This window comes from Pezoporus flaviventris, unplaced genomic scaffold (assembly GCF_033815535.1).
Source record: "Pezoporus flaviventris isolate CSIRO_AGI_PZ_B2104156 unplaced genomic scaffold, CSIRO_AGI_Pfla_v1 ptg000007l, whole genome shotgun sequence".
NCBI classification, from domain to species: Eukaryota; Metazoa; Chordata; class Aves; order Psittaciformes; family Psittacidae; genus Pezoporus; species Pezoporus flaviventris.
In genome coordinates this window covers 84,327,449-84,351,747 of record NW_026892555.1, presented here as the reverse complement: position 1 = coordinate 84,351,747, position 24,299 = coordinate 84,327,449, and the positions used below count along the sequence as shown (strand labels likewise).

The following is a 24,299-nucleotide window of genomic DNA, read 5'->3' as shown; positions in this document are numbered from 1 at the left end:
ACTCCTGAGAAGCCCTGCCAGTAAATGCTTCATTGAAAAGTGCTCTTTCCTTTCAGTTACCTATCCTGCATGACAGCGGGATTACACCTAGACTGAATAGAAGACTTTCAAGTTACCTAGGAAGTTGTGTGTTGCTCTTGTAATGCTATATTATATTAACAGTGCCTCAGGTGAGTCCCTCTACCTTCTGATTCCCACCTTCAAGCAGATGCTTCAGCAATGGTTGAAGGCTGTGCTGTCAACAATACCCATGTGCCCTTTTCCTCCTCCCCACTGGATTCCTTGGAAAGGGGACAGGCATGCATAAGCCCAGAGGACTGCAGGATGTGCCCCGCAAGTCTTTCCTGAGGACAGTCTGCATCTTTGGAGTGCAGATTTGGGTTGCACTGTGCAGGTGCAGCACTATTTATTCCTGTTTCTTCTTGTCTATCTGAAACAGTGGAAGAGAAGCCCTCTAAAGTAATATTTCTGGCAGTTTGTTGCATTAAGCATAGGAAACATCTCCATGGGTTGTTTTGCTGTCCCGTTCCGCTAGCCTTGCCCTCCTCTGCCCCTGGGACGGAAGCTGCTTTGCCAAATTCTTTTTGTAACCTCATAGCTCATGTGGACCTAACTTTAGATACCAGCAGTATCTAAAGGTTCCTCATGCTTCTCCACTGGAAAAACCAAGTGAGCCTGAGGTGGCCCTGCCAACCTGGCAGTGCTGGTGGCAGCACTGGCTGAGGCTGGGCCATAATGTACAGCCCAGGAGAGCAGGAGCCGGAGGAGTTCACAAAGGGTTAAGCATGGGTGGTTTTAAAGTGTTTCTGAATCAGGATGCTTGCTTGTTTTGGAGACTGATTTATTTCCTCCTGTACGTGTTTGGGATCAGAGCACTTGCTTCCTCTGACTCCTGGTGTCTCTGTGGTCTCTCTTTGGACTGGAGCTCTGTGAGGGAGAGACTCTTACTCTCTTACTTTACTATGAAGCTGGCATGGTAAGGCCTCTCGTCAACACTGTAACCCAGAAGATCAATAATAATAAGTGGTGGAGACGTTTCAGATGCCTTAAATTAAACAGTCATATGGAAAAAGAGTTTGTATTCCCCATGGCTGTTAACATGGATGCCTAATAGGGTGGGTCAGGAGGTTGTGCTGGGGGTCAAAATGCTAGATGTGCATCTGAAAATCCTTGCTTTTGGATGGCAGAAGCTAGGGGGTGGGGTGGAGGTGGGATTTAAGACCCTTAATTCTATATAAATATAGCTTTGTGGTTTAATGTGCACAGCTCTGTGGTTTATCATTTACTGAGAACTATGCTTTTCTAAGAAAATGCTCTCTTCCTGGTGCATATCTAAGCCAAAGCCTCTGTTGTCAATTCGTTAACGGTAAGGATTACTCTTTAAAATAACTTTTTGGCAGTAATAAGGCCACACAATTGCCCGATTCACGCTGCAGGTGAGTTTAAATCGTGTTGACTAAAGCTACCCTGAGCAAGACATCAATGTTGCATTTGAGTATTTGCCAAGAAAAATGTGAAAGTTCCTAGAACTGGCTACAAGGACAAGGGATTAGCCTGTCCTTCCAAGCCTGTAAATAAGGTCCTCAGACACTTTTTGCACTTGGGAACACGAACACTGACTGTTTTTTAAAGAAAAATTAAAAGATCCTGTGATTTTGCTGATTGCAAAGAGGCAGCTTTGCAGTTGCTCAGCTACCAGCATGTGGGTCATTTGATGTTCTTTTCTAATCAGGAACGCATCACGAAACCACTGTTCCTTGCAGTGAAAGGTCACTGGATTTTTCATTTCTATTTGCCATTCATATTTTTCTAATAAATGACACCCTCTGATAAACTGTATGAGTGAAACCATGGAGCAAATGAAACTTCAAAACAAATCCTTTCCTTCGGCACACAGAAGGATCCTAGAGTTTGCCTGAATTTCTGAACAAGGTACCTTTTTAATGAAGTAGTTGGTTATTGGGTGGCAGGCTAGATTAAGAAAATAAAGGGTGTGCATCCTGTATAGCTGCATGAATTTGGTCTGCCAGAATATTCTAATTTGTTTGTAAGCACGGATACTTAGTTTCAGAATTAGTATAGGGGCTGAATAGTTAACAACCCGAGCTGTTATGACTACCTTAACAGTGCAGAAATGTATCCAGGTGCAAGTTCCAAAAAACATAGCTTGGTACTTGTGATGCTGGTAAAAGGTATCTTACGTTGTATCTGTTCAGGAAAGACCAAAACCATTGCTTTGTTGCAGAGTTTTATGCAGTGCAACTCCTGGTAGAGAGTCTTTTATTCTTTTCTCTTCCCTCTTTCCCTTCCTTAAAAAGAAAAAATAAATCTGATTTTTATAGCTAAGGTCTTGCTTGTTTTCAAATAATGGGAACTGAACTGTAAAACTGGAACAGAGCAATATTAAATCAGACTCGGAGCGTCATTTTTTCTCCCCTGCGGCCTGTGCTGGGAGAGAGCTTGGGTGCAGGAGGGACTGTGGCCAGGCTAGAGCTCCCTGGCTCAGAGCTGCTTGGCTTCGCCTCTCCCTGTCACTCCCCTGCTGCTGAAGAAAATATTTCCATTTGTTCTCTCCAGGTACTTTATGGCAGTGCGACGTGGCCAGAGAATGCAGTCCTCCCTCCGTGAGAGGGGTAGGACACACATCCTTTATTTCACTTGCCCACTGCTTCTTGTGCTGAGCAGGCAGTCTCAGTTCTGGCATCTCCAATCTTTCAAGTATTTGCCTTTGCAAATTTAGGGTTCTTTTGATTGGAGAGAGTTTTTTTCATGTCCTGTCCCTATAACTTATGGATGTTTTTTTTCCCTTAATGAAAAGAAGAGGAAAAGAGAAGACATACACTTTGTTTTGCAGATTCAACAGAGACACAAAGGGTGCATTGTTCTGGTCCCCCCATCATGCTGATAAATTTTTTATATTGGCAGAAAGGACCTGGATCTCAGAAGTCCTGAGCACTTCTTCTGGTTTCCCATGCAGGAGCTGGGGCCTGCAGCATGAGCCATCACAAAGTCTGGGAGCTGTATCTGCAGAGCAAGAGGGAGCCAGCAGCCTGAAGGACAGAGCATTTCTTGGGATGGCAGTGGAGCTTCCCAGCATCGCTTCCCCGCTTGGCTGAATGCTGCTGCCTGTTACGCACTGGACAGAGCTCTATAGAAAATATTTGTGGCTCTGCAAGTGGCATTTGCAGTCATCTGACTTTCCCTGCAGTGCCCTGTGTACCCGCAGCAAGCCACCCGATTCACCTTGGTGTTGCCAAGGTCTGGCCCTAAAGCTGTTGGGAAGATGACCAGCCCTGGTCTAGTGTCCCAGACCCCATGCACATTTCACAAGCAAGTCTGGTGCAGCAGAGAGCTGTCTCTGTGAGACAGTGGGAAACTTGTCCCAGGGCCAGGAATCCCAGAAGCTTGGGGGGGAGGGGGAGATCCCAGCAGCCATATACAGTGCGCTCAGGGCAGCAGGGGCTGAGCTCCCTTAGAACACTGATGCTCAGCTAGTAAGGCCTTAGGCAGGAGGATCAGACAAAGGTAGGCCAAATACCATGTCTCTTTTCTCCTTGCAGTTCTTTTCTGGTAGCCAATGATTCCCTGGAGCAAGACAGGGCAGTGGTGAGTGCACAGATAGAATCATAGAATCATAGAATCGTTAGGGTTGGAAAAGACCTTAAGATCATCTAGTTCCAGCCCCCCTGGCATGGGCAGGGACACCTCACACTAAACCATGTCACCCAAGGCTTCGTACAACCTGGCCTTGAACACTGCCAGGGATGGAGCATTCACAACCTCCCTGGGCAGTGAGATGCCACACTTGCATTCAGGAGCAGTCTCCTACTTCTGATATGCAGAAGAAATTGTAACTCCTGTTCGCTCACACAAAGGAAGCACCCCATCCTTGCTAATAGAGTTTGCTTCCTTGCTGGGGAAGTGTCAGTTTAAGCTGCTGTCTTGCTCTTTACCTGTTCTTCAAAGTTTTGGACCAAGAAAACCTTTCTGCAGGAAACACATGGCAGAGCTCACTAGCATTTAATCCCATGTGTGAGCCAGGTATTGCAAGAGAAGAGCAAAGGATATACTTCCTCTGATAGGGTGTTTTTGTACACCATGTGCTTGTTCAGAGGAACAGTCTGCTTTTTAGTTTTCTGTGGAACTGGCCCTCGTACCATGAAGTGCTTTGCCTGCATCCTCCCTCCCTCCCTCCCACCGATATACACCTCTGCACACCCGGGATTAGGGTTTTGGCCACAGCAGCAGGGATTTTACAGGCTTGCCCCAGGACCTGTCCTCTCTCTGCTTCCTGCAGGTGCCTCTGTGAGGACAGCTGCATTTCAGCCTCCTATGGGAAATACCGAAGGGGGTGTTGCAGCTAGAGAGGCTAGGGATATTCCTGCCTGCCTCCCTGCCTCCTGGGGCCACTGCTCTTTCTGGTCCCCTCCTGCCCCGTCTCAGTGAGCAGAGTGTGAACCCAACCGGAGGTATCTCCATCAAGGTGTGGGTAAGGACCGGGGTGGAGGTAACCATAGATGTTTCTGATTCATTTGACTTCCTGCCTCTCTCTAAGAAAAGGATGTAAATAGACAAAAGCCAGGGATTCCAGTGAAAAGAGCAGGCGGGTGTCATGTGCTGCCGTGCCGTGCCAGCTGCGGCACCCAGCCTCGCGGAAGGCCGGTAGTGGTGAGAGCTGGGGATTCTCAGAAGCAGGGGAGGCGCGGCTGGCCCTGCGCTGCATCACTCCGCCACATCGGAGACGCTTCCTGCAGGCGGAGGAGAGCGTAGAAGGAAAAACCTCCGCAGCGATGGTGACCTTGCCCCTGACTGCAGAAAGGGTGCGCCCTCACTTCTGCATCCCAGGCAGTGGCAGAGATGCCAGTGCCCTTGGAGACAGGTAGGCGCCCCTGTGCCTTGGCCAGCCCCCCGAGCAGGGAAGGTCCCAGAGGGCTCACAGCTGGAGCTACAGAGACATCTTTTAATGGGAGCTTCATGGCTCATAGCCACTGGCAGGATAACATGGGCAAGCTTTATGTCCATACAGTGCGGTCATACTTATGCCCATGGGTGTTGAACAACTCCCTTCTTATAGAAATACAGCATCACATCACCCTTGTTTTCCATGTTCCAAACACAATAGCTAATTAGAATGACCATACCGAGGCTCAGACACCAGTGTCCTGCTACCGTAAGAAGGATGATGTCACTCTGGCCTCCCCCTCTCTCAAGGGCATAGACTGGGTGATATGCTGCAACACTTGGCAGTGAGGTGGTGAGCTCCATCCCCCAGCTCATCTCATGCATCACCTTTGCAGTCATCAGCTAGCAAAAGACATGCCAACAGTAGAGCCTTCACCTTGCTGACCCCAGGCCCCTCTACTTCTTGCTGTTTCTTTACACTGAAAAGGAGAGTGCTAAGGAGACAATCCAAGTAAAGGGGGTTCAGTTCTGTAGCACAGGCAAGTATGGGACTGCAATTGATGTAACACTGATAAGGGAATTGGGTGTTAGGCACCCACTGCTAGCCAACGGACATGGGCATTCACCTGTCTTGCTTACCTGTGATGGTAATCTGTATAAATCCAGCACTCCGGTACCTTTTTAATGAGGAAGCAGGGAGGATGGCTCACAATGCAGTACTGAAATTGTTCATTTGGTGTCCGTCTCCATGCTCCGGCAGCAGGAAAGCATCACATCTTTAATCAATTGTCTTTGAAGCTGTTACAGACCCTAAAAAGTGCAAGAGCTGGGTCAGAACTGGGGCCCGAGTCATTAATGTGCAGCAGAGTTTGAGATCTTTTTTGGAGAACAGCTTTCTGTAACACTTTTTATTGGGAGCAGTAATGTAATACAAAATACATTCAAGGTTCAGGAAAAAAACAGATATAGGTGAGGATTGGCTAGCTATACCTTATGACTGAGGGCTATATGGATGCCTCCAAGTTGCAGATAAAGCTGATTACTAGCAAAACTCCAACAAAATTTCACATACAGATTGGTTTAATATTTATTTTTTATTATAATATAATTTTTATTATTTATTAACATTGCTAGTAGAAGACAAAGACTACTACCACTGTCACTAACTTTAATGGAAAGGCGATCTGCTTTCCCCACCGTCTTATCTTTACTTGCCTGCCAGTGCTCTTTTCCCTTTCAGACAGCTCAAAATGGTTTCTGCTGTCTTCCTGTAGGATATTCAAGCTCCACCTGTGTTTAATTAGATATTGGATAACCTGGGTTGTTGTATTACGAACATCTAGGGCAACAGTCTAGAAAAACTAATCAGTACTAGGTCAAAGAGCAATAGTTCCAATTTTAAGCCAAGTGAAGCAATAGGAGATACAGAGCATGAGACCTAACAAATCCAGAACAATTGTTAAATAGAAAACTAAGCCAACCCTGTTGATTGACTGTACTGGCTTGTAACATGTTTGTGATTGCATAAAGAAACAAACACATAGAATGATCTTTTTCAAAGGCACATGAAAATTATTAATTTTTGCAAGAAGTTCTCATACTCTTTAGTTCCTTTACATGCCTTGCTTGCTTCACAGCTTCAGGAATTGGTACTTACTTTTGTCCTACAGGAAATTTTAGATACACAAGGTAAATCCTACTTGCTAAAGCAAAGGATATAGGAATTATTTTCTTTTAAATCCTCCTGTTGTCTTTCAAAGAAAAGAAGGAAAGCACAGTGTTCATGCCTCTAAGGGAACTGGTCCAGTGATAATACAGCACTTTTATGGTCTATGGTACCATCAAGGAGTGTGGGGATCTGCATTTTGCTGCCTACCCCAATGAATACTAATGCTAGAGGGAGGCAGGGCAGGTGGAATCTTTATAACATTCCCTATCTAATGGGTGGTGGTGGTGAGCAGATGCACTTTTGGGCACACAGCCCTTTGGTGCGATACATGCTAAATCTCGTGGTAGTGCCTGGGTGAGAGCATCTGCTGCTCCATCACAGGGCTTGTTCCTCCCTCTGTCTCAATAAATTAGCTGTGAGCTGTAGAAACCCTACAGCAGGAGGGACTTGCTGCATTTTCACCTCGGGATAACCCACAATGTTGGGTTTGAAACAAAGTGAAGCAGTGGGCTGCAATCCCTTTGGGCTGGGAGAGGAATGATCACGGGTCTTCCCATATCCCTGCAGAGTGGGGTGAGCCCAGACCCGCTGGGTTAGATCAGAGAGGTAATTTTGGAAGGAAGCAGAATGTACAGGCCTTTGGGTTATTTTTTAATTTGAAGGAAAGTAAGTGCTTCCAAATGTGTCTATAAACTGCCCAAGGATAGAGGCATTGCTCTGCAATCCCGACTTAATACCACACTCTGGCCTTGGGGTGAGGTCATAGTTTGTCTACCACATATTCTCTGGGCTAGCTCCTTTCTCAGACAGCTGATTTTCACTAAGGCCTTTCTTAAATGTTTAAAACTCCCTCTGCTCTGGGCAGGGAAGCCCTGGTGTCATACATGGGGTTGGCCAGACTCAACCCTGGTTGCAGGTTGCTTGCAGGGCTTGGGGCTATCATGGGTTAAGCCTCTCCCAGGGCAAGGTGGGTAGGCAGTTGTAGGCTGATTAGAAAGCTCTGCTTGTATATCTGAAGATGTCCTTAGTTATAAGAAGTTTTTCTCAAGATCTCCATGCTACAGGATTTAATTTTTCTAGCTGCAGGCCCAGTGCAAGCTGTGGCGTGTCTACAGCTGGTGAACCTTCAAATTCATTGCAAAATCTTCCAGCCTTCATATTCTAAAATATGGCTCTTTCCTGCTTCCCACCCTAAAATTTCAGCAGCCCAGCAGCAGTACCCTTCCAACAGCGCCCAGAAGTCTCTCCCTCCTCACATAAATGGCACTCTCAGTGGTCAGTGATGACACTCTCTTGCCCTTGACTTTTTTGCTGTGGGTGAAAAGGGGCTCAACTCTAATGACAGCAGCTCTGATAGTTATAAAAATCCTCATCTGCTCTCCCAAGAGCTCTCCTTTCACACATACACTTGAGAACTTGAGGTCTCCTTTCATTGCAAAGGTTCTGTGAGTCAGTAAGACTCCTTGGAGTGCCCATGTAAGTTCACAAAGAGCTTTGTAAATACTGGACTTTATTTTTGCAAAACAGCCATACCTGGAGATGTTTCTAAATACCTACCAGGTTGCATTCATTGGAGAATGTTGCTGTTCCTCTGGCGTACCAGTTGGCTGGTGCAGGTCTTCTGCTACTGGATCCAACATCAGTGCAGCCTTGCATGCTTTATGCCTTGCATTGCCACCTGCAAACTGGCTAGGAGAGACCTGGATGGAGCATAGTTAAAGGTGTATCTGATCTGTGGCGAAGAATAAGATTCTCCTTAGATTTGTAGTGGTTAGGGCATAAGTGGCTATTAACTTGTCTAGCCTACTTGCTATGTAGCATGTGTGTCATGCAAAAGTCTCACTCAACCTGAAAGACTTTATATTGTAGTGTTTTGGGCCAAAATGAAGTGTCACCAAGTGGCTCCAGAAATATAGGTGAAATGATCATATCAGGTAGATAGATTACAGTGGTAGACTTGTCTCCTGGCCCTGCATCATTTTTGTGATTCTCTCTCGAGTTTTCCAACATGTCTCTGAGCTGTGGAACTTTTCCAAACCATGCTGTGCCACTACTGGGGCTCCAAGCTAGCTATGGGTCCACAAACACAAGAGCACATCAGGACAGAGACAGACATGATACTGACCAAGCCATGTTACCCCCAGTATTCCCATGTGTGGCTCCGAAATGTGGTGCTTCCCCACTGGATAAGCCTCATACTTGTTTCACTGGGTTGGTAACACAGGAAAAGGCATTAGGCTTTTCACACCAGGCTCCTATGTTCATTTCTAAATCCTTTACTAACTGAATTTATGTCCTTTTGGCTCTCCCCAATCTTTTATACTTGGTATATTTTATCACTGCTTCTGTATTTCCTTGTTTAGTAGAAATGTCCTTCTGTCCAGACTTAGTTTTAGGCTTCTTCTGTTTTGAACTTGCCTGTGGAACTGTGGATGTCTTTATAAAACCATGTTTTTTGTCAGTTCTTTCTATTGCTAATTTTTGCTGCCAGTCAGTTACGCTACTGTGTCAAGTTTGAGGACAGCGACGCGTTTAAATTTCTGTCATACATTTCCTTGGTTGATGCTTTATTCCACTTGATCCTAATGTGGTCATCGTTATGCACAGCCACCTGCTAATTCTTCAATCTGTAAATCTGTAAGAGCTTTTTCTTTTTCTCTTTTTTTCCCCCCTATCTGAATGAGGTCAGTGCTCATCTCAAGTATGCTGGGTGCATGACCGTCTAAGGTATTTTTTGAATGACCACATGAGTTCTCCGGCAAATATCTCCAAGGCTGAAGTCACCAGCGATGGTAATTCCTCTTTCTACACATTACAAACAGATGGCTGAGGAGATGTTCCATTCACTGGTAAAATTTGTTCTGTAACAGATGCCTGCCAGCTGCCATTCCCTGCCCTGCTGCGTGATTTTATAGAGCTAATGAGATTAAGAAACTGTTGAAATTGATTTTTGCTTCTAAATACAGCAGATCTGATTCTGAGAATGCAGGGAGGACTCTCTCTCAGGTGGTACAAGCTAACACAACTCCAGTGAAAAGTCAGTGGAGCTGAACCACTTCGCATCAGCCTTGGTGCTGCCTTGAAGAGCAGCTCTCTTAAATGAAAGCGTAAGCATTGAGAAATCAACACCAAAAAGAAGTTTCCAGAGTAGAACAGCAGCACAAAAGTGGGAAGAAGGGGGAGTCTGGGGCACTTTAAAAAACTACACTCCACTCATACCAGCAGCTCAAAACTGCTGATGCTTCTTGAAAATGCCTTGCATTGGAAACTCCAGTACATCAGATAGAGAGCTCATTGCTCAGCCTCGGTGCTGCGGCAGAAAGTTGTTTTGCAGCCTTCGGAGCATGCTTGCTAATGAATCAACACTTCCCACCTGTAGCCACTGAGGCTGAAGCCTCAAAACCTCCCAGGCTGAAATCCTTCTGCTGATAAAAATCTAAAATGAACTGGGCATTAAGCTGTGGAAAAATGCAGATGTATATTTTGAGAGTCCATGGTCAGGCTTTGAACAATCAGATGAGTATTAAGAGAAAAAAAAAAATGCGGTAGTTTAAAAATAACAGATCTACTGCATGGCAGCCATAAAAGGAGATTTTAAGGAAAGGAACAGAAAATCATGCCAGACGAATGCGTTAGGAATAGCAGTTGATACGGCATGTACAAATAACAACTTATATATCCCCCTTCTCTCCAAAATACATGTGAGAATCTTACAGGAGCAGCCAGAGCACACTGTGGGAATTCTATTAGTACAACGTTCACCACGTCTTGTTATCACCATAGGCTTTTGTTGAATGCTACTACTGTTGCTTTATGTCTCTGGCCAAAATTTAAACTCTGCTTAAAGCTTTAAGCAGTGCTTAATTGGACGAACCAACCTAAAGCTTTACGGGCAGTTTGAAAGCATCTGTGACCTGACAGATTTGAATAGTGAAAGACATGACATTCAGCGTGACCTTTCTTTCCCTTCTCTCACAGCTCCTTTCTTCTCAGTAGATGTTTGAATCTCTACCATCTTCCCACTGTTAGTTGCCTGCATCCATCCCACCACAACCACTATTTGCAGGGTCATTTATTCCATCACTTTGTAAAGGGATTAGAAGGCAGCTCTGGGCCTCAGCAGCATCCCCCAGCTGGCCAGACACTGTCATGGGCTTCCCAAAAACCCTCATTCCCAGAGAGCAGGACTCTGAGGTCTGTCCTGGCTTGAGCTAATCGGCGAAAGAGTTCAGGCCTGCCACAAATGTCCCCTGCCATCACCATCCCGCAAGCCCAGCCCATCTGAAATCACTGTTTGCTTGCTGTCTACATCAGAAGTCCTTTGTGAAGAGTACAGTTGCTCCTCTGTAACTGACCTACACGGAGCAGGTCATCAGCTGCTTATGAGCTTTCCTTTTTTTGTTTTTCATTTTTTTTCCTCAAAAAAAAATTAACCACAGTGTGAAGTCATGTTAGAAATAAACAGGCTTGTACTTCTCCTCTAATAATAGAAAGAGGAGCCTTGCTAGGCTACACGTGATTTTCAGTCAGCTCCTCACCTGGGAGGGTGAGTGGGTTCCATACCACAGAATAGGTGTCTCTACAAGTTACAGCAGTTTGGCTCTGCAAAGCCTGAAACAAAATGCTTTACTTTCTGCAAGTCCAAAGAATGATCTTAGAATTCCTGGGTCTTTTCTCAGGGTGACTTTGAAAGCCATCTCCCTCACCCTAAGCAATGAGATCTCTGTGCGTGGCATACAGCCGTGATGGCCCCTGGAGAGTTTTGTCCAAGCCAAGAAATTAAGAGCCCTGTCTAATGGCGTCACCGGCTGCTAATGAAGTTGCACATTCATAAACTATAGCTACAGCCCTCAAGGGAAACTCCCCGTCATCCCTGCTTTGGGAGGCACAGTTTGTTTGTGTCATAGGAGCTCATAGGACCCATGAGAGCTGATGGAGGCAATCTATTCTGTGGGCTTTAATTTTTACCCCCCTCCCCCCAACCCAATCATGTTCTTCTTTCATTCCCAGATTGAATTGAGCAGAGTTTTAATTTCTGTGCCTATGTCTATTTGTCTATTTGACAGTAGCCAAAAGAGATGGGAGTTACTCAGCTTTTTTTTTTCCTCCTGTGGAGGATCAAACAGCAAATCTGTATGAGGAATTCCTGATGGAGAAGCCTAAAAGGAAGATTATGAATTTTCAAAGCTGTGGCCTTGTAAACCAAGCATCTCTGCAGACACTGTGGAGCAAGAGCTCATTAGGAATAATAATTTAAAACCTGACTGAAATCTCCATAGCTTTTGTGACTTACACCAGATGAAGATGTGATCCATTTACCTAGTTTTAAGCCCAGACACATACTCTTGCGGTGTAGATAGAATTTCCTCTGCATGCACAACCATTGCTTTGCCCTATGACAAGCAAATGTTTATTGGCCTTTGTATGGCTCAGCACGAGTTTGTAAGACATTTTTTAAATGGTATTTGTTTTGCTATACATGATGTATATTTTGGTGCTTTTGCTGGTACTTTGCCTCTCAAGATCACTCATTTCTGAAGCACAAGTATGACATCTTGAGAAAAATAACTTCCACTCAGTACTAATCTATCATGTTAACTTTATTTCTGTCATAGCATATAGAGAGCAAACAACTTACTACTATTCCGTGCTTCTTAGCTAAATGCTTTTTTTTCAAAAGGCTAGGGAAATGCTTGTGTCATGGAAAAAACAGAATCCAGCTACACAGAAAATAAAGAGGTGCAGTGGATCGGGCTTAATCGAGCACTTAACAGGTTCAGACTAGTCTGAGCTTACGTTAACTGAACCACTGAACCCATCCAAGCTGAACGGATGTAGAGCGTTTTGGATATGCAGTTAAAATACACTTTAGCATGGTGTTCTTTATCTGCAGGTAGTAACACATAACCACCTGGGTAGCCACGCTGAAAATTATTCTCCGGCATGTGCAGGATAGAGGGACATTTTGTATCTGCACAAGGGAAGCTGCTCTTGGTGTGTCTGAGTACAATACGCCCCTTTGCCTTTGAAGATACAGCTGAGTATGTTCCCAGACTCTTGTTCTTTTTCTTTTTTCCTCAAGTGTTTGCCCTGGGAAACAGGCATTGGGCATATTCTCAGGTTTTCAGGTGGCTCAGGGGCAGAGGGGCTTGTGGATGACTTTGTCCTCTCCGCAAGACCTTCGCTCTTGCATGCCCCTGATGTCTTGCTAGTGTGATGCTACTTTCATCTTTCTAAGGAGCCAGTATCTCAAGGTCAGAAATCTCCATCTCCCTGGAAATAATGCTTCTAAAGCTGAGTGATAGTCTTTACTAACTAGACGGTGTTGCTACCACCCTGTCACAGCTGTTGGTCATTCCACGGTACTTTTTGCTATGGAAGAGATTTTCTTTTTCACCTGGGGGAAAAAAAAACCTATGCACACTGTTAGACAGGTGATAATGTGCCTGTCCTAGGAGATCACAGGACAGTTTGTATCATTGTTATGTCTGCAGTTAATTTAGGATCCTTTAAAACAAATGTTCAAAGGAAAAAAGTGCGTGATTGCAGCTTAAGGTCATGGTTATTACAGCATCCCTGGCTCTAGCAGGCAGATCAGGAACTTTGTAGCTCAGCATTTTCTGGATTGTAGAAATCTATCTGTTGGCTTAGGCTTTGCTAAAATCTAAGTGGTATTTACAATTGCACTTGGCCATGAACTGCTTCTTTCTGATATGAATCCAAATGCTAGGGTTATAATTACTGTGAATCCTGCAATCAGAAAGCATAAGCTTAACATGCATTGGGTTGGTCTTCACAAAGAACTTGCTGAGGGCTGAAGTGGCCATCTCTGAGGAATCTTCCCACCGCACTGAGTTACATAGCAAGCCTTCATCTCTGTGGTCTCCTCTTGATACTGTTTCATTTTGCCTGCAATAACTGTGTTAGACACCATTGCGGACTGACTCCACAGCCTGATGCTGGCCCAGGCATAAGATGTGGGATACATCCTCTTCCAAGGACTAATTTTAAGTACTCAAAACAGAATGGAAAAGCTTCAAAAGGGGAGAGACCCACTTAAAAGGGATGCTATCTTATAGTCTTGTAGGTCATCTTGTAGTCCTTATAATCAGCAAGGGAGGGAACAAACCTTGAATCTCCCAAAAAGGGGAGTAGTAGCAGGAGGATAATACAAGTCCTCTTTTTGTAAGGCCTGATCTTGACAGTGATCTGTGTAGGCGCATACCAGATCAAGCCAGAGCAAAGCCAAATAGGCAGCCAGCATCCAGAGACCTAGGAAAATATTACTGGTGCAAAGGTAGAACATCAGTACTTGCAGAACTGAGAGGGGTTGCCTAAATCTGGGACAGGCATGCTTAAAATGACAGCTAAAGGTATGAATCATTTTGTGGGCCCGCCTGTACGCTGCTAGTGTTGAAGGGTTCAGCGTTGCCAGCTGCCAAGCAGTAAGCCTTCCTAAGGGCTGGGTGATCAACACCTCTCACACCAAAACAACACTTGAAATCGACTGGACTCAGTGGATGAAAACTGAAGCTAAAACCACAGCTGGAAGTTTGAGCCAGGCTATAAATAAAGTACCCAAGTAAACTGAAAAGAAAATGTGTTTAAAGAAACCTGTCCACACACCTTGCACTTTAGTGAGGGGAGGCAGTTTGGTTGAATTTTTTCCCAGAGGGTAATACAGTGTGTGCTTATGGAGAATACATTTGGACAAACGTGGATGCCACACAATGTTAATATTGGGTTTGTTTGGGTTTTTTTAACCCATAAGCTATTTGGTAAGTTTTTCTGTAAAATTTGATTAGCAACAGATCGTTTATAATGTGCAATTGGTGAATTTCCTGTGTTAAACACTTTGTCCTACAAACATGTAGTCAAAGAAGGGTGAGAGATTCTTACATAAGACACAGGTATGCTCATAGTCTTAATTTTATCAATAAGGAAAAAATCCCCTGAAAACTGAATAGGTCTCAGAATACTCCTCTCTAGAGTTTTGCACAGGTTTTGCACTGTGTTCTGAATTTGACACAGCAGAAAAATATTCAGCTAAAGATAGAAGGGATTTCATACAGACAGACTTGCTCTTTCGGTCCTGTGTGTGCCTACATATATATTTATATAGTTTAAGAAGAAAAAGATGAAGTATGCCCTCTTTAGCTTTGTAATAAACTCAAACTTAAGTGAAGCCAGAGGAAGACTTTGGCTGCGTACTCAGCCTCTGCAGGTAGAGTCTCATTTCCAGTTCTATAAACAGACTCTTTTCTTCCATTATTTAAAACTGTTCAGCTCTTTCTCTGCAAGAAAACAGCAAAGGCAATTGAATACAGCCTTGGTCACGTAAATGGCTCTTGTCTCAAAACCTACTTCATATTCAGTGTTGTCCTAGTTTTTCTCAAGCCCATAAAGGTCCTTTTCAGAGTTGAAGAAATTCCAATTAATGAGTGCTGGAATCACTGTGTGCGAGCAAAAACAGTACAGTATATAACATACTACTATAAAATTACATATAAATATTTATGTACCCTTTAATGTCACCTCACGTTCAGTTAAGTTGCTGGGGGTTTTTTGCAGCTTTTCTCTAACCTTCGTTTGGCCATTTCAAGCATGACTAACATATTTCAAATTATTTTTAAACTTACATCATCTTCTCTTTAAAACAGTGTGCATGAAAGTGCAGGTGGCTGAGCTGAGTTCAAAAGATTCATTTGCCAAGGAGACCTAGGACTTTCCAACTGTATTTCAGTGCTTGTTTCATAATAAAGCCACTGCGTTATCCTGAATTTAGACTAACTCCGTGGTTACGGTGGTGTCGATTAACCATAGTGTCAAAGAGAAGAATTCAGCCTGAAACAGGCAATACAGGGATTTTTATTTTCCTCTCATCTTCTCTTTACCAAGCACAGACAAAGAGGCAGGTTGCTACGTATTGTTGTTACACCTTATCTAAATATATTGATCAGTTCCTCCAGACTCTTATCTGTTTGCTCAGCAATGACTCTGGTTCATTCACACCGGGATTGCAGGGGAGCTGAATGGATACAGCCACGTGAAACGTACCAGTAGGCTAATTCAAGCTGGGTGACACTGTACCTGGCTTCTCCTTTGTTTCTCCTTCCTGGTTGTTTGACATCCGCCAGCCTCTCTGTTCATTAAGTCCACGTGATGAATAGAAGGCAGCAAGTGTAATTTGGGCAGTAAAGGCCACCTGGTCAATAAATATAATAAAGATCCACTAGTGCATCTCTTTCAGCACTGAGTGCGTCAGTGAAGTGCAAACTGGAAAATTTATGATAGTGAATGGAAATCTTAAATCGATGTGGAGATTCTAGCAGTTTCCAGTGTCGCACTGGCGTCTCTTGCTCCCGGCCTTTTTAAGCCCAATAAAAGAACATTTTCAAAGGTGAGGTTCCCCCAGTAACAGAGAGAGTACATTCATGTCGTATTGTTTTTCGAGCAGCAGGCATCTGGTTCTGCTAGTTTTCACACTGGGATAACTTTATTGGAGTGGATCCTGCACTGCCCCAAGGAGAGGTGTACCCAGCAGTGCGGGATCAGGCTGGCGCATAGAGTCAGCACAGTGGTTTTAATGCCATCCATGTGCTGCCTGTGTGGCACAGGCAGTGTGCTGGGGAAGGCAGGAGGTGTCTTGCAGCACCAGTAGTCCTTATGCAGACATAGGAGGAAGCTCAGTCCACAAGAGCCCCAACACCAGCTGATTTTAAACACCAGCTTTGTACTTAACACTCCCAGCCTGTGCCTTTGCCTAAGCTGAGCTCTCTCAGTCCTGACTTCATCAGCATTACTGTAAGAATGTGGCGTGGGCTTGAATCAGAACCAGGGACTCAACATTTATGCTCATGACTTGGTAATATTGACACGTAGATGCGATTTGGGGCTTGATGCTGATCAGTGAAGGCAACACTACAGCATATGGGAACAGCCTCACGCTGGCCAGTGAGTGTAATGTCTTTAGCAGACTTTGCATCATGAAGCAGTTAATGAATTCTTTTGTACTGAAGGGCTGGATTCAATAAAACGTTTCTGGGGCAAGTTACCATAGCCTGCCATACTGCAGTGCAGCAGGCAGACCTGTTTTTTTTTTTTTCCTTTTCATTTATTTTTTCTTACCCTTTTAATTTTAAATTGAGTGCAGCTGACTGCCTCCAACGCTGTTGTTAACAATGGCTCTTCTTTCCCTGGGACAATGTAACATTTAAAACAGATAAAAGCCCATGTGGGGCTAATAAAAGTTTGTCCCCATCCTCATTCCTGTAGGGCAAGTTTCCCCATCGTTAACATTGTAAGTAGCAGCCAGCTATGAATATGAATGTAATTGAGTTTTACATATTATTACTTATCAGCGGGTAACTCTGAACAGGCATCACTGGAGGGATGTGCTGAATCTCAGAGAAACTTCACAGCAGCAGGGGACACATGCAGAGCTGCATGAGCTGCAGCCTTAGTGGGGACTGGGAAATCAACAGGCAAACAACTATGAGGACAATGTTGCTATGGGGCATGGCAGCCCAGATGCCCCAGTCCAACAGGAGTAGGAAAACAGGAAGGATCCACAGATGATGCTCAGCGTTTGCCCCAGCGAGACTGTTGTGCTTTCCTTCTGGCGGCTAATGGAGAGAGGGAGCAAGTCAGGAGGTTCCCATTCCAAATTTTCCATCTCCTTTGCTTGTGTAGATTGTGTTAGGGTTCTAAATGAAACCCTCTGAGCACTAGTCTTTCTGTCCATATCAAGGAGAAGGTGTAAGTGGCTGTCTACAGACATGCATACCTTCTTGGATGGAGCATGTTCATTGAACCCTTACAAAAATCATTGCAAACAACATTATGGTTCCAGGACACTATAAAAGCATTAGGTTTTATAAATGCACTTTGAGGTGACTTGTGTCCTGAGCAGTTTCTGCATGGTATATATGCAGTCAGCAAACCATCTAGATTTGAAATAAAAGTGTGTGTGTGGCAGGGGCATGTGTTTGACTACCCTCCATGCAGAGCTCAATCCAAAACATCCGTGACTGGAGTCTGCCTTTGGTGGTCTTTGGACTGGGCTCCATGTTGCTTTGCATATCCATGCATGTCTGTAGGGTTTATTTTTCTAATTTTTAATTGTTATTTTCAGAAATGGTTTGAAAGCCTCTATCAGTGCTATGATGGGAAGGTGCCTCTGTTCCTTTCCTCCACCTCTTCCTGGTATCTCTGTTGCTGGACAGCTCTTGGTTCCTACATCAGCTGCTGTAGTACCAGACCTGTCCAGCTGTGTGAGCTGAGCCCCTGCCCTGCCCTTCCCACCAACAACTCAGATCAGTAACAGGACGCAAGAGTCGGTGCAGCATGGACTATTTGGATTTACAAATCTAGAAATGCGATTGCTCCCTGCCAGTGTTTACCAACTATGCATTCCAGCTGAAGCACGAATGAGTCATTCTTACAGTGCTCATAGAAAATAAGAAAAGGTTTAAATACCCACAAAATTTGCTTACTCTTCAGATGTAGCCCCCGGAAGGGCGAGGACAGCTTCCGCCATATTCTGGTTGGATATGTCACTCACATGACTATTGGAAAGTCAAACAGTCCCTACTAGTGATAAGTGATGTGCAAAAAATAGAGAAAAGGCCATGAGGTCAAATCCCAAGGACAGTTTCAAAAAAGGCTGGAATGCAAAAGGTGTACTTACCTTCGGTAAGGCCTTTTCATGACATGTAGCCTGGTGATGCTACATGGTGTCTGTAGAATTAAGCTGGTGTTTGTCCACACAAATATGAAGTTAGACCTTTATGCACTAGTGGCAGTCTGCAGACTGATACAGACGGTCATTTTGTTCAGAGCAACATGCATGAATGTATCCCAGAGGTGAAGCTCAAAATACCCGCATTGCTCTAGTGTGCCGCTCCCTCTCTTTCCAGTAACGTGAAATGACTCACAGGCTTGAAAGGACAAACACTGATCAAAAGACCAAAGAGTGATTTACTGCTGCAGGATGGGACAAGATATTTTAGCCCAACAAACAGTAACTGCATTTAGAGGTGAGTATTGCCAAGGGAGCCCAAGGCGGTGCTTGCTTACTAAATTGAGTAAAATGCAGGGATTTCACCAAATGCAAATGACAATGAACAATATGTATGACTCAATATATCCGCTATGCTTTCAGTGTGGAGTCAGAGGGTGGTATAGCTGACCTTTTAAAGTGATGCTTTTCAAACCACATTGTTATGATTATCAAAGTGTTCATTTTAGAATGCAGTATTTGGACCCACTCCTGCTAATATTCTCATGTATCATTTGAAGGCTGTTTTCGCTGCTGTTTAAAGAAAGTACTCCCTGGCAGCCCCTAGAGTGTCATACTTTTAGTTCTATGTCTAACCAGGGAACAAAATTTGCTATCAGTTCTCTGAGGCTTGACGCACACCTCTGGAATACTTCAAGTCGCGTATGGAATTGGCTAAAATAAGTTTGATGGTGATTTTGCGAGTCCTTCCTGTGTGCCAGAAATAGTCTCTGAGAACAATGTGGGGTGAGAAATATTCTCTGCTCTTTAGCCTCAGCTTCTTTCTATCTAAAAGCTGTTGGTGGTATCAGTGGCAGTGCAGAGCAGATCCCAACACAGCTGTGTTGTGACTGCAGTTTTGCAGTACTGTAAGAGAAAGAAAAAAAATCTGGCATCAAATTTGTAAATTTAAGTGTAGAAAAAAAAAAAGAAAAGTGTTAAAATAATGCCAGTACAGTGTCTGTAACATGGTCAGCCCAAGGCTAGCACGCAGACTGGAATGAGGCCCCCGCAAGTCCGATGAGAGGCAATTTTGCTGGGATGCATTTCCTCCCTGTCCTCCATCAGGCAAGCCAAAAACTTAACAGGAAAAAAAATTAAAAGGAAGCCGTACACAGCAATTTGGCTCCACAGCGGTACTCATTACAAATAAATAGCCCAGGCCTGGCTCCCCTATGGTAGCGGGACTTAGGGCAGTGCTTGGGGCTGGGCGAGATGCTGCTGCTGTGACCAGCAATGGCCACCACGCTGGTCCCTGTAGCCCTGCTCATCCTCAAGCAGTCACCCTGCTGGCCTGTGAGGGGTCTGGCACAGGCTAGACCAGCCATGGTTAAGTGCAGTTTTCCTGAAGCAGGAGCTGTGATGGTCACAAACCCAATCGGTATCTGACTAAGTCCTAAAAAATCAGCAGAATCTTTTATCGGGTTGAGGATGCCTTATTTTGATCACGGAGGTTAGACACAGGCGTGGGAATTCCCCCAAGTTGGTTTATTTGCAGATTTGTTCAGACAGTTTCTTTCTTTTTTTTTTTTTTTTTTGACAAATCAGCCTTTTTTTGTAATAATCTCATCTTGAAACTTGAGAAGAAGGGAATGTATGGGTGAGCAGCTAATATCAGTGAGTTCTGGAAACTCCCTTTTCATGGTCTCCTTTAGCAGCTGTACTGTTTTGATGCTTTCACTGCACTAAAAACATATTTGACAATAAAGTAACTTCATCTGTTCCAGTAAAATTAGTGTCAGCTCACAGTAAGTTTGATAAAAGCACTACTAAATAATATGAATATACAGCGAACTTGATCTAATGTTTTGACCTAATATAGCATAAAGAAGAAAAACATCAGAGGTTTTAGGATCAGAGAAGGGGAGGCAATTTTTCTTTACCGATTGTATTCCTGAGTCAAATATTAAGAGTGTATATGTAGCATCTAGTGACTGGCAGATGTAAACATTGGTTTAAAATTAATTTTAAAATATCTCTTTATACAAAGCAATATATTTACTTATTTAAATCATACCCATCTGGACATGTTATCAAAATCAATCCTGGTCTACTATAAGCCATTTGCTGCCATTGCCACCCGCTGGCCAGGGACAAATAACTATCCTGTTACTGACCCAGATCAACAAATATCCTGATTAAACAGACACATCTTGATGCATATCCAATTGCTTCATATACAGTGTCTTGCCGTTAATACAAAACCTGGCCAGCTTTGTACAAAATTTATTTACTGATTTTATCTTCAAAACATAAGTCATAGTCTGGGAGAAGGGCAGGGGGAGGGAGCATGTTTTGAAGACCGTGAACTCTGATCGGGTAGTTTCATCCTTCTGTCGTCTCTTTAAATGTACTATTTAAAAACCAAAGGATCTCATCCTTTTATGTTTCTGTAATACAAGACACAGGTTTGTCAATATGTAGTAAAATAATGAAACTGAATTACAAACAGTAGGGAGCCATTTTTCTCACATGGGGTCAGCATACATGGTAATACTTTGGATTAAGGAGGAAACTACTATAGGACCATAATAACTAACCTTATTAATCTGTTCCCATTTTCTTAAGAGTATCACAAAAAGAAATGTTACAGCAATTGCAGCTGAACACAGGAATCCTTCTCTACTTTAAGCACAGTCCTTTATGTACTGTGATTTTGTGGGTTATTTTGTTCTAATCATGCTAACAAGTAATCTTATTAATCATATCTGTTGATGCTCGTTTACCGCTTTCCTTCACAAATGATTTTAGGGCCCAATATTTGGGCCTTTGTAACAAATCTGAAAAACTGATATAAAAATTATTTTTCTTAGGAAAGCTGTTCTTCACTTAAATACTCCTTAAAAAAAGGTAAACCAGGCCCTTACATTTCTCTTTCCTGTGTCCTTCGGTACCATACCAGGTGCATAGGAGCAGTGCTGGGATAGCCTTCTCTACAAATGGTTAATCAGAGGCAAAGAAAGGCAATAATGTTTTGTTCTCTGCATCATTAGTAAGGGGGAAGGAGAAGGATGTAGCAGAACAACCACATCTTTTGTTTTTAAGTTCTGTGTAACAATTCTGCCAGGCAGCGCGTTTTCCCTCTGTTTCATTTGTCTTTGTTATTTTCCTGTCTAATTAAAATTCTGCAATTCTGTCATGAATTTGTTGTCCGGATAAGGTCACAAACAGCTTCTGTCCTAATGAAATATGAATTGCATTAGTTAATTGAATTGCGCACTTACTGTGTGTTGTGAATGGACTGAGCACACTTATATTCTCAATATATACTGAGCATTTTATCAGTCAAGGGAACATGTGGACACAGAAAATGCTGTTATCATTATTTGCTTCACAATAAGGAGATTTAATTGTCAATAGACAGGGCTACAAAGTGTTTGTGAAGGACAAGAACTGTAAGATCTCACACAGGCATCTGCTAGCTGGGATAAGATCTTCAGCGATCTGGGGTCAGGTCACAGTTCCGAGTAGAAAGCTTGAATAAACCCGTATTATGCACGGTGTGCCTGTGATGTCTGTAAAGATAGGAAGAAGTAAGGAAGAGTAACAAAACATCTGTGGCCTTCTGCAGCAGCAGGCTTTTTGCATTAAGTGAACCTCGTAATTGAAACCCTAAGTGCATGGTCCAGGCCATTCTCTTCCAGGATCTGCCCAGTCTCTGTGCAGACACTACCCTCATACCTCTGGTAACACAACAAGCTTTGCTTTGGGATCATTTCTGTAGATGAGAGATTAGTCTCTGAACTGTGGGAAAGTTCAGTTTAGCACGCCAAGTACCTGCCCAAAGTCAAGGCTGTGGATGAAGCAGGTGCTTAAGGGAAGTAAGTGCAGGCTCTAGTGCTGAGCCTTTACAGTGTCTAAGATAGGTCTTTTGCATCTGTAACCACTCAGTGGTGGACTCGGCTAATGAATCAAACTATTTCAGAGGACAGGCATTAGCTGGGAAAACGGCAATGGAATGCAGTATTTAATTTCTTTACATGGGTCTTGATTTTTCACATAGTTATTCACACCATTCAGTATTATACATACGTGCACATGTACTGATGTATGTATATGCATATATATAATATACATATGTACATGATATGCATATATATATCGCCAATATTTACCCTTTAGATTTATTTATAGAGAATAGTATGTTTAGTTTCTGCATAATACTTATGTAAGATAATAGATCTATATAGAGTATCTTCTAATAGCTCTTTAACTTGACAGGTGTGGAGAGATATCTATTGTTTTGTCAAATAGTGCCTCCCTTAGCTTGAAATGATATTTCATTCAACAGTAGGCTGAAAGAAAAGATAAGCTATGTTCAGGTTGAAGAGTTGTTGAGAAATTTCTTCTTGTAATCATTTTCCACTCAAAAACTGAGGAGATATGCAAATGCTAATGGCAGCCTTTCTTTTACTACAGCAAGCTCATGCAGGAATATAAAACCACTCAAGATAAACACAGCTAAAACTGACTTGCCATGTTACACAGTTCCCAAAAGGAAATACCTTGACCCTTTCTACAAGAGTAGCAGAGAGAAGAGAATCTATCCTTGATCTCAGCCGTCATGGGCAACTGCTTTGTGGGGGACTCCCAGCTCTGTGCACATGCAGAGCCACTCATCATTTCCTACTGTGGGCAATTCTCCACAGCTGCTGTTGCATTCACCTTCCAGGAACACTCCTCCACCTGCCCCAGTCAAGCACTTCATTACCACCATCCACAGATGATGCACCAAGATACAGAGATTAAATGAGGTATTCTTGCTCGGGTGTGTAGGCAAGGACTTTCCCTATATGCTCAACAGAGGGGAGAGAGGTTTCTCCGGAGGGCAACATGGGAATAGCCACATTAGGCTGCTTCTTCTCTGAATCACCTTCTGGAAGAGTTTTTCTCTCTTGAGATCACTGTACTTACTGAATCTAAGGGGACCTGCCTCTGGGTGTAGTTGTTTCATTGCAGAAGTGCTTCAAGCATACCAGTGTTCTGCACTCCCCAGTCCCACCGAGACAGTCATACCTGCTAAATCTTCTGTCTAAGGAACTTCCCACCTAGTGCCTGTATCACTCAGTTACCTCCTCTCTCTCTCGCTTTGGATTTTCTGCATTTACTGCAGTACTAACAGCTCTAGCTGAGCTACTGTTGAATATCCCTGCCCGCATGAAAGGGTTCAGGAGGTGAGTAAGAAAGGGTGGGCGTCTGCAATGGTTTGGTGAGGTGCTTCCTGACACAGTCATGGCAGTGGGCAAATGACTGAGAGCAAAAGTGGTGGGATGAGGCGTGAAGGGTGATTGACAGTGGTTGCTTAGTGGTCTGAAAAGAGATGAGTGAAAGTACTTGGGGGGTGGGGAAGTGAGTTTGGGAAGCACAACTGACTGTGAGAAAGACACCACTACGTTACCCGTGGCACACTGCAGGTGCGTATGTCATATTCTCTTCCGTGAATGCAGCTTTAAAAGGCTTGATGTCATTAAAAATATTCACGTACTTCTGTCCAAAAATACATGATATAATGATGTATAATTATGGAGGGGAGGAAATGAAAGAGATTCAAGGAAGGCTGAAAAATAAAAATAAACTGAGGAGTCCTCTAGGGAGAGTAGAGAAGAAGTGAAGACCGATACAGCCTTGCAGACTGTAATGTGGCTTTGTTGTCTCCTGCAGCGCCATCGTCTGGGGCCCTGCTCCTGTGGGTGACCCTCCATGGGGACACCTGGGCTACAGCTGCCCTTGTGCTCCTGGGCACAGCCTCAGGACAAGCTGCCCATCTGATGGATTTTTTTCTATACAAATCTTACTTTAGGAATCCATGGGTTTTTTTTCAATCAAAGTTTTTTTTTAGTTAGATGAACACTAGAAACTTTAGAAAAAATCTTTGTGAAACACTGAAGGGCAGTGAAAAAAACTCCCCTGTTCAGCTAATACACATGTATTAAAAACTGCCTGTCTTCA

At 43.6% G+C, this 24,299-nt stretch overlaps 1 protein-coding gene and 1 long non-coding RNA gene across 2 annotated transcripts in view; one reads left to right on the top strand and one right to left on the bottom strand.

Annotated features, from left to right (window-relative positions):
- The window catches only part of BCL2 (BCL2 apoptosis regulator), a 98,155-nt gene that overhangs the window by 53,270 nt on the left and 20,586 nt on the right, over positions 1–24,299 (top strand). The window lies entirely within an intron of this gene.
- LOC133267200 (uncharacterized) lies at positions 18,346–22,220 on the bottom strand. The gene is made up of 2 exons (XR_009742670.1): positions 21,758–22,220; positions 18,346–19,217 (listed from the first exon to the last, which is right to left on the bottom strand). It is a non-coding gene; the product is annotated as an uncharacterized LOC133267200 (long non-coding RNA).